We start from the raw sequence: 11,645 nt of genomic DNA, 5'->3' as shown, positions 1-11,645 counted from the left end.
GCCTATCTCTTTGACCAATGGAAATGTTGGGGATTTATGGATATAGGAGAACGTGGTGGTTTTATTTGATGTTTATGGGGGAAGGGGTTCTGTGTCCGTCTTTTTCTTATTTTTTCTAATGAGTACTGGTCTGTTGGATAATTTTGTATGAGGCTCTCTGAATGTGCGTGGGTACAGGGACATTAAAAAACATATGGATCTTTTTAACCACCCATCGCAGAAGAAGGGGGATATTTCATTTTTGAAAGAGATGCACACAGATGCAGGCAACCAAACCAATTGGGTTTCTAAGTTATGGGTCCTGCAAGCACAGGGTTTTGCCATTCTTTCTGTGGACAGGGTGAAGCCTGATTCAGTGGTTGTGCAGAAAGTTGTTCCAGAACGTCTATTGACAGTTCAAGCTACTTTTGTGTAATATCATCTTTTTTTTATTAATGTCTGTGCTCCTATTATAGTGAAAGACAGGGTGGGTTTTTCTTTTTTTCAGAGCCTGGGGTGTCTTGAAAAATTGCTTGACAAGTGATATCTTATTTTTGAGGGGTGATTTTAACTGTACTCTCAATGAGAGATGGATAGGATTCATTTGGAACTGCATCCACTGTCTGCTCAGTGACTTGCAACACTTTCACAGGCTTCCGGCCTGACTGATGTGTGGTGATGTTTTTACCATTACGCACAGCAGTACACCTGGTTCAGTACTAGGGCCAGCTCTTTCTCTGTTGCCCATTTGGACCATTTTTATGTTTTTACTCATCATTTGTCTCATTTGCTTTCTAGTTGTATTGTCCCTCCTGGGATTTCAGATCATGGTTTGTTCTTATTTGTGTTGTCTCTTCCTTCTATTCAAGACCACCATCCATACTGACATTTTAACAAGATGTTGACTTTTAGGACTCTTTCAATTATTTTTGCGGCGCCTGGGTTGCCTCAAGGGATATTTTCTCTTCCTTGAGGCAATGGTGGGAGGTGGGTAAAGCTATATTAAATGGTTTTTGTCAGCAATACACTCAGCGGACAGCCCTAGGCCTTCACTGGATTATGGAGGAGTTAGAGCTGTGGATTGAAAAAGCTTTTTATGGCAGTAATGATGCTGGGTTGCATGAGAGTTTGAAATATTTTAAAAAATAGCTCTTGCAGGACTTGTTGGATACTGAAGTTCAGGATACACTGATTAGGGCCTGATTCCAGGGCCTTTCTCAAATGGATGCACCTACTCCATTTTTCTTCGGCCTGGAAAAAAATATGTAGAGTGGAAGATGATTGGCCATTTCAAGACGTCGATGGGCCAAGAGCTTTCAGATTATTTGGAGTTTAGGAACACTGCTGTGAATTTTTTCTCACCCCTGTATGCCATAGAGCCTGTGTCCCCATCTGAGATGCAGCAGTTCCTTGAGGATCTTCATAAGATCTCAACTTTTGGATGTGGACAGACTTGAACAGGACCTGACACTCTCAGAATTGGCTTCTGCCCTAAATGGCTTTGCTCCCAGGAAGGCACTCAGTACTGATGATTTGCCTATTGAGTTTTAGAAGGTATTTATAAGGTCTGACTTGGTCTATGTTTTTCAGAAGCACACGAGAGACAAGATATTGTTGCCGTCTTGTTCTTGAGCTGTTCTTACCCTGTTGTCTAAGAAGGGGGACCTTGGGGAGATGAAGACTTTGTCACTGCTTTGTTCCATCTATAAGTGTTTTTCAAAGGCCTTGGCAAATAGACTGAAAACTGTGATTGGTCCAGTCATGCACCCTCATCAAACCTATTGCTTCTCCAGCAGGTCCATTTTTGCTAACCTTTTCCTATTGTGGGATGTAATTTCAGCCTCAAAAATGTTTGATTTCAATGTTGGGTTGATTTCCCTTGATCAAGAGAAGGCTTTTGATCATTTAGATCATGGACATGTGTTTTGCACACTTTGTGCTTTTGGGTTTGGGCCAAGGTTTGTCTCCTGCATTCAGTTACTGTCTCGTGATATATATTGTCTACTTAAGGTGAGCGGTGTTTTGAGGACCCCCTTTCCAGGCTATAGTACAATCAGGCAGCATTGTTCCCTGTCTCGGTTATTGTATGCTCTTTCTATCGAGCCCCTGTTATGTGTGTTGTGAAAGTGCTTCTCTGGGCTTTTTCTCCCTATTCCAGCTTGTACTCTGGTAAAAGTCTCTGCATATGCTGACAATTGTGACTGTGTCTATTACTCATGATTGTGATATCCAGGTTTTGACTGAACATCAGCATTCTTCTAAGCAGGCATCCTCAGCTCACATAAATTGGGGGAAGACACTCCCGGTGGGGGCTTGGGTGATCTTCCGCCCTCCCCCATGACTTTGCAGGTGGGGTTATTGTGGAGCCAAACTGTCTAAAAGGCACTGGGAATTATGCTGGGACCAGATGATACTTTGGGTCAGAACTGGGAGGCAGTCATGGAAAAGTTTGAGAGCAGGTTGCAAAGGTAGAGGTGCTGTTTGCTTCAACTCTCCTTGCCAGGGTTGGTGTTAGTCATTAGTAATTTAATTGCCTTAATGTTGTGGCATAAGTGTATTGTTTTGGATCCTCCTCCATTCTTCTTAGACCTGGTCTACATTGGGGGAAGATCTATCTAATTTACGTAACTTCAGCTACGTGAATAATGTAGCTGAAGTCGACGTACTTAGATCTACTTACCACAGTGTCTTCACTGCGGTAAGTCGATGGCTGACACTCCTCCGTCTACTCTGCCTGTACCTATGGCTCCGGTGGAGTACCGGAGTCAATGGGAGAGTGCTCAGCGGTCGATTTATTGCATCTAGACTAGACGCGATAAATCGATCCCCGCTGGATCAATCGCTGCCCATCGATCCAGTGGGTAATGTAGACAAGCCCTTAGAAAAAGTTCAAAAGGCTGTTGGAGTTCCCAGGGCTGCTTGCTGAACCCCCTGTTTGTAACCCTGCCCTGAGGATTCCTAGTCTTGTTTCTGGGAGTCTTGGCTCTTCTCTTATTGTGGCAAGAATAGCAAAACTGGTTCATTTAATTGATTTTACTAATTTTAAATAGGTCTCAGTGGATAGCTTGGCCATCAAGCTTGGTTTTCATTCCATTCACTGTGTTTCTCAGTTTTTAGCAGAAGGTGGAATCAGCCCTTTCTAGGGGCGGTATTGCCAGGCTAGATAGTTGCTTCCTTCAGTGAGCCATACCTGATTATACTCATGGTTCTATCTTCTTGCCTATGGCTCCTGCTGCAAATTGGGATGGTGACAAGTTTGGCAGCTTGCTTACCTTCAGTGGATCTTCTGAATTTCCTTTAATAGCTTAGGCCATAAATCATTGTATATTCTTGTGGTAAAGAGTTGTCATTTTTGAATACTTGTTGATTATTCCAATACGATATGGAGTAGACAGCTTCTGGTGTTGGATGCCAGCCTGGCAAACTATGTTCAAGCCTCTGATTGCCAAGAACATGGGTCATCTCCAATGGAGAATACTTCATGGGGCTGTTGCCACAAATGTGTTTGTGTATCATTCGACTCCAGAGGTGTCCACGTTGTGTCCTTTTCGTGACATGGAGGAGGCTGTTTTTCACGTTTCTTACTTGTTCCAGGTTATAAGCCATTATTTGTTTTACTTCTGGGTATTTTTCAGTTATTGTCCCTTGATTTTTCTCCTACTGTATTTATTTTTACTGTTAAGCATGGGGTCACAAATAGATCTGTGATATGCCCTGCAAACTTTATTTTGGGTCTAGCAAAGATGGCCATTTTAAAAAGTAGACAATGTAAATTATTTGGTATTGCCAATGATCTTTGGGGTTTTTTTACATTTGTGGTGTTTTATGCCTTCATTTGGTGTTTAGATATACCCTTATAAGTGATTTGGATCAATTTATTCAGCAATGGGCTATTGGAAATACACTTTGTACTGTTTGGGATGGGTAATTATTTTTGAATTTGTAATTTATTTTCTTGTTTCTGTGCTGATTTTATTTAAAGTGTTTTAGAAGTCTCTCCCTTTCTCTGCACCTCCCTTACCAGCCCAGGGCAGAGAGAGGAAGGGGATACTCCTGAGAAGATGCTGAGCTACATAAAAGCCACAGAAGACACAAGTGGTGGAGAAAGGAGTAAGCAAAAAGAACCCAGCAGCACCTTGGTGCTGTCTCTGCTTACTCCTCCTCTCTGCCCCAACCTTTCTGCAAATGTGTCAGTCCAGCAGAGCTGCTTGGTTCTCATCTGTGCCTTTCCTGAAATCTCCTGTTGCCCTGGAGATTAGCTCAGTTCAGTGGCTTCCTACAGGAGAAGCATTGAGGAGCAGGGGGCCCAGAGCAGCAACACTTGAGGAGCCCCTGCAGCAATCGGCAATGCCCAGTCTACATCAATTGTGCCCTGCATTAATTGAGGGCAGGCAAGCAACCTGCATTTAACTGTGGGGGATAGGGAGCTGTTATGAATGGGGAAGGAGGGTGTCTTCATTAATTGAATGGAGAGATGCATTAGTTGAATTTGGGAACAGTCTGGGTAGGACCCACCTTTTTCCACTCATGTCCCCATCCCACTGGTACCCTAAGCCCAGGCAGGGATACCTCCCAACCCCCCTCCCGCCCCCGACACACACACATGGGCCCCAAAATATTGAAATGTGACACCTGTGTTTTGTTGCACATTTGCACCATAATTGTCAGATTATAATGTTTTTAAACTATAACACCTGTTTGAAGGATGTTTCCTCACTATGTGAATCAAACAAACCTGTAACAGGTTAATTGTGTGGGGGGAGGGGTCCTGCTACCAATTGCTGAAATGTTTTATTAGATTCACACAGTGTGTGGGGGGGACCCTTAAGCAGATTTTAGACTTAAAAACATGATCTGTTGGTAATGGTATGGTATGCAATAAAGTGGAGGTATCACATGTCAGTCAGTTGTCACACATTTCCAGGTTTGAGAGGCATAGAAACAGGGACCACTAATTAGTTATCTATAGTGTGTACAGATGCAACACAAGCATAAGCATGCCATGCTGTGTATGTGTGAAATTGAGACATTGCATACCTATAGCAGTATATTGAATGAATTGTATGCTGTTGTTGAAGTGCGGTTGACAACATCTTCTCTCTGCATTTGGTTCTTGACCTCAGATAAAGGGTAAAATGATGCAGACATATGAATGCTTTTTCTCATGTGTATTCTGTGTTGTGCTTTGCCTCTACGTATAGCTTAAGAGGTACCTCATCTATGATCCAAAAGCTCTGTGAAAGATTTGGCTGATTAAATCATGAACTTCCCTGTCATCAAATAAAGCAGGAGGTGGTGATTAGAGATGGTTTTCCCCTGCTCCCTGCCCCGCCCCCAAAAGTGCAAGGAGTAATGTAACGACATTTGTTTCTGAATTATTTTCGGTTTTCCTCAAAATTTGGAATTTTGAAATTTGAAACTTTCACCCTGCTTTAGAATTGGTCAAGTAATGGGGGGGAGGGAAAAATCACAAAAATATTGTTGAAATTCTCCCATCTTTCTTCACTAACTTTTATTTTAAAAGTCGTTGAAATTTTGAAATTAAAAGGTATCTACCAACTTTGGAATGTGGAATTCCACATTTCACATATTAGATTAGTTTGGTGAGCTGCTTGCTCCCATTCAGGCTTTCTATCTGCATGGCTCCACCAAGAAATATAGCAGGCTTTGTACTGGCAGACTAACCACTAGTAATGACTGGCCCCACTGAAAACTCCCATTGACAGTAATGGGGCCAGGATTTCACTCTCTGTGCAACATTGGGAATGGTAATGAAGATCTCCAGTTGGGATGATGCTGCCCTGAGCTAGGTCATTCCACTGGTCTGCCTATTCGGAGAAAAATTCCTGTATGACCACTACAACAAGGAAATGACAATGCAAGTCTACAAGTGGTGTGAGAAATGCTGGGCTCACTGACAGGAGACCACCTTCTCAGAGAAATAGTCAACAACAGCATTATGCTGTTGCTCCATATGGCCACTTAAAATGACCATGATTTATTCTACCTGACTGAGCGAGAGACAGACATAAGCCACTGGAAGGCAAGACTAATAGACATGAAGGCTATATTCATTTAGCAGAGCCTGAATGCAAATTTCAGGCAGTGTTATGCTGCTCAGAGCAATACAGGTACATCATTGGCATCACAACAGTCTTTGTGTTCGCAAATACTTTTTTGCTGTATTTGTCTAACTCAAATCTATTATACTGATTCTCTTCCCTCTCATACAGCAAGTGCTTTCTAGCACAGTAGCAAATCTAAGAACATGGAAGCAAAAATGGATTAAAGGGAAAAGTTACAGTCTCTGTATCTCTGAGTTATTTAGTCTCTAATTTTTACATATTGTGCCCCATTACTCTTTACTGAATCAGAAATCTTCCTAGAACAAAAACAAAAACAAAAAACAGCTTATAGGCTTGTGTGACAGAGTTGGGGGAAACCCCATCCTATGCGGGGTGAGTGTGCCTACCTCTCTTAGGGAATAAGAGCAGGGGGGTCCAGGCCCTCCTTCTCCACCGGACCCAAGCCCAGGGCCCTGTTAGTGGCCATAGCATGGACCACTGAGTCAGCGGGGAAAGGCTCCAAACAAAACACTCTGACTCAAGGCTTTGGCTCACTCACTCATCTGCCATCTGATTCCCCGAGGCTACTTCCTGCCGTCATCCCTGCTGCTGTGGTCTGGGCATCCCTATTACCACTAGGTTCTCTGGTCTGCTCTTTCTCCAGTGCCTCCGAACCCTGCGAGACCTCTGGGGTTGCCTTGGCATCTGCCTGGGCTGCAGCGTCCCCAGCTTCTACAGTCCCGGGCTTCTGCTGAGCCTTGGCTGGAGCAGACAGCACACGTCCTTTCTCCACGGCAGTCAGCCCCAGCTGAGCCAAGCTGCTCCCTTTTATACCAGTGCACCTGGAGCATGCCCAGTAGAGTAAAGTGGGAGTGGCTTCCTCAACCCACAATGTAGGGTTAACCTTTCCCCATCCAGTGTTGGGCGAGTGCTTCGCATCATAGCTTGCTTTTGATATTCCAGTTGCAAAATGTTTTGTTAATTGATTAGAGGGGGAGGGAAAGAAGGAAACCCTCTCTTGGAGCATTCAGTGGAGTATGCCAAAAAAAAGCGGGGGTGGAGGATATTCCAGGTTTCTGTTTTGTGCCGATGTAAAGGACAGTTTCCGTTCTGTCTAACTCTAGCATTAGCTTTAATCATGCAACACATATCGCATCCTTTTTCCCTTCTGAACACATTAACTTCCGCTGCATGCCATAAAAGCAAAAATACATTACAATGCAATTTTACAACTATTTGGTGCTTTTCCTTTTATATATCTCAGTTCCTTGTGCTGGAAATGCTCCTCCTATTGGTTCTTTAGTACATCACAGGGCCATGTATAGAAAATACTGCACTGTCAGCCAAGCATCTTGTGTAGTCATTTATATCTGCACAAAATACTACTATTCTTTCTGGTAGCTTGTTACACCCACTTTGTTTAGATGTAAGTGATTAGGATTACACAATGTTGAATGCAGTGGAGAAACAGGCTTCATTTGTGTTATTGTTGTTGCCTGTCTATATTTTTTATTTCTAACCAAAACTGCAGACAGCAGCTAAAAAGATCTGAACCATGAAACAGAAGCTTTTCTAGACTCACTTACAAATTCCAGGTTGGAGCTTTCATTTATTTCCAGAGGCAGATAATGACCTGTCTAAGTAGAATTTGCATCTACCCCTAGTAAAGCGTAGAGACAGAATTTCTTCTCCATCTCTTACCTCACTGCTTCTGCTTGCTGAGCCTGCCATGCTTGTTCAACATCAGAGTTGAAAAGACTGAAAACCCATGAAGCAAAATAAAACCTGCTAATGCTGTGGCCCTTTTGTAGTGGCCTCGGAGGAGTATGGAACAGGGAAAATCTCATGCTTCACTCAAGGGCATTAGAGTAGGAAGAAAATCTGTGTGAAGATGATGGATCATTGGGGATGGTGCTGCAGGAAGGTACAGTTTAAAGTGCACTGGTTAGTAGCTCTGGGAACAGGTGAAAAGTGAGGGGGTGAAATTTGAAAGGAAAGGAAAGGATGGGGGTGTGAATGGGTCCCCTTTCAAGGTATGTTTTCAAAAGCACAAAATGAAAAAAATAGACCAAGACTTCAGACTAGGTAGGCAACAAAGAGGGAAGAAGTATTGAGCTACCTTTTGATATACTCATATACTGTGATGAGACTTGCTTAGCAATATGATTCAGGCACCAATTTTTGAACAAGCAGTACCACGAGGAAGTTAGATGCTTTTTGTGTGTTAATTCCCAAAACATCATCCCAACTCTGCTTAACATAAGTTTTCAATGTCTGGCAGTCTCCTTTCATCACAACAGTTTACAGAAGACAGACTGACACCTTCCTCCAATCATACCTAGCAGCCTTGTTGACAATCTCAGAAGAGGCCAGTGACCCAGTAGGCAGGCAAGTGGAACAATATCTGACCTTCTACATCAGGATTGAGGCACACGAATAGAGCAGTGTAGTGAACTTGTGTTGCCATGGCCTGGCTTTACCTATATGTGGATTAACAAAACTTCACTCTCCAGGGCTTATTATTACTTATTGTTTGCGTTATGGTAATGCTCACATGCCAACCAAGAATGGGCCCCCATTGTGCTATGCATTGTACAAACACCGAGCAATAGACAGTAGTTTATTAATTATCTGGATGATGGGATTAATTGCACCCTCAACAAGTTCACAGATGACACTAAACTGGGGGGAGAGGTAGATATGATGGAGGGTAGGAATAGGGTCCAGAGTGACCTAGACAAATTGGAGGATTGGACCAAAAGAAATCTGATGAGGTTCAACAAGGACAAGTGCAGAGTCCTACACTTAGGACGGAAGAATCCCATGCACCGCTACAGACTGGGGACCAAGTGGCTAGGCAGCAGTTCTGCAGAAAAGGACCTCGGGATTACAGTGGATGAGAAGCTGGATATGAGTCAGCAGTGTGCCCTTGTTGCCAAGAAGGCCAGTGGGCTGTATTAGTAGGAGCATTGCCAGCAGATCGAGGGAAATGATTATTCCCCTCTATTCGGCACTGGTGAGGCCACACCTGGAGTATTGTGTCCAGTTTTGGTCCCCTCACTACAGAAGGGATGTGGACAAATTGGAGAGAGTCCAGCAGAGGGCAACAAAAATTATTAGGGGGCTGGGGCACATGATTTATGAGGAGAGGCTGAGGGAACTGGGGTTATTTAATCTGCAGAAGAGAAGAGTGAGGGGGGATTTGATAGCAGCCTTCAACTACCCGAAGGGGCATTCCAAAGAGGATGGAGCTAAGCTGTTCTCAGTGGTGGCAGATGACAGAACCAGGAGCAATGATCTCAAGTTGAAGTGGGGGCGGTTTAGGAAACACTATTTCACTAGGAGGGTGGGGAAGCACTGGAATGGGTTACCTAGGGAGGTGGTGAAATCTCCATCCTTAGAGGTTTTTAAGGCCCGGCTTGACAAAGTCTTGTCTGGGATGATTTAGTTGGGGTTGTTCCTGCTTTGAGCATGGGATTGGACTAGATGACTTCCTGAGGTCTCTTCCAACCCTAATATTCTGGGCTGTCGATTTCATGGCACATTTCATGGACACTCAAATCACATAGCATATTTTAAAAAGTTACATAAAGGGCAAGAAGGGGAACTTTTAATGCTGGAGATGTAGAATGCCTTTGGAAGCCAGAGAATCTTTGTCTGATGTGCTGGAGTCCCAGAAACTCTCCCACCTCCAGTTTGAGAGAAAAAGCTAAATTCACTTGTAGCCAAATGAATTAAAGAAGTTACTTGCACTTAAGTGGGGGGAAATATAGCCTGATTCTCTGTTACTTCCAATCTGACTCTTTCCCATGCAGAAGCTCTGAAAGCTCTCCTGAGTTCACTAACAAATATTTCTCTGCAAGGCAGAGAACAAAATATTGTGTCTTAATTGAAATGGTAAAAATGGAGCAATGCAAAGAAGATGCCAATTAGTGAGTCAGGTTAATTGTTGAATTTTGGCAGCTCTGGACTATGAAGTCAACATTCTGCCTCAGCATTGTCTTATAGACATTGCCCAGGGTGAGGGCAGTGGAGGGCTCCACAGCCGCGGAGAGAATTCTGGAGCTGCCTGGATTGCAGGGAGAAATTGCCCACTCCCAATTGCTGTACCCTTTGAGAGTGACCAGCCTACTACTAAGTAAGAGGAGCAGGCTCATGGCTCAGTATTTGGAATAGATGACTCAGAGGAACCCAAGTGTTGCAGACAGTGGTGATGGTAACTCAGCAGATTGCATATTTTCCCTAAATCAGTACTGAGATTGTGAACCAGCAAGATGATAGGGGACACTTTCCTGTTGGAGGTGTTATCTAGAGACATAAAACCAAGGCCCTAACTATTTGTGGATGTTAAAGTTGCAAATGCACTTTTCCACAAAGCATAGGTTAGCACCAGTACTCTATCCCATTTCCAATTTAGGCAATTACATTCTGTCCACCTACAATTCTGTTTGGGTTTGTCTTGCTATGATTGTTTTTCACTCCATCTACCAAGCTGCTGTGTAATGTTGCTGTCAGCTGTTAAGAGGGGCTTCATTGCACCAAGAGGTAGCTGCGCCTCTGGGACTGGGTGTCTCTGCAACCCAGCATATCAGCAAAAGATTCTCTGGCTTCCAAAGGCATTTTACATCTCCAGCATTACAAGTTTTCCCCCTCTGGCCCTTTACGACTATGCTATGCAAGAAACATTTTGGAATCTTTTGGAAGATAGAGTCTATGTGATGTACGTAAAACCTGTTTTAAGCCTGTGATGTTGTTTAATTCAGGTGAAGTACTGTGTAATTACACAAGACACACACACACAATAAAAGCAGCAAAATTACAGGATGGATTTTTTTTTAAGTATCGTTTGAAAACTTGTGCTGTGAACAAAATACATGTTTACGCTGATGAGATTTTAATTAGACACAGTTCCCATTAGCTAAGATTAGGAGCTGGATTACATCTCCTGCATTTTTGAAACGTTATATGATGATGAAAAGGATAAGTGAAAAGAAAAAATTAACAGGAAAAGTTTTACTGTATCTAGGGATTTTCTAAACAATATATGAACAAGATAACTGACTTTCATCCACCCCTCCTGATGTGTTTGGGTTTATCAGCATGAATAAGAGACAGAGTCTGTGTTTACGTACTGGGAGATCTTTGTTTTAAATATTTATAGGGTGCAAGCTCCTTCGGCATGTAGAGGAGGCTTTGTGAATTCATCATTGTGTTTGTACTTAGACCTACTTTATTGAAACATTTTGGCATTAACGGAAAAAGAGCCCTGGATCCATCTCAACTTTAACATCATCAGGTTATTTGAAAAGAAGGGGGTTCCGTGACACATGCACTGCTGGAGAGTATATCTGACAGCCTGAGAACGGTAAATTCAAAGCAATATGCCACTGTTAATACCGTGCAGTGCTGTGGTAGCCATGTTGGTCCCAGGATATTAGAGAGACAAGGTGGCTGAGGGAGTATCTTTTTTTTTATTGGACCAATTTCCGTCAGTGAGAGAGACAAGATTTCAAGCTTGTGCAGAGCTCTTCTTCAGGTCTGGGAAATAATATGGCACACATCCCTGACACCTATGCTATAGGTTTATTCACCCCTGCCTTC

The sequence above is a fragment of the Lepidochelys kempii genome, chromosome 4, assembly GCF_965140285.1.
Source record: "Lepidochelys kempii isolate rLepKem1 chromosome 4, rLepKem1.hap1, whole genome shotgun sequence".
Classification (NCBI taxonomy): Eukaryota; Metazoa; Chordata; order Testudines; family Cheloniidae; genus Lepidochelys; species Lepidochelys kempii.
This window is presented reverse-complemented; position numbering follows the sequence as displayed.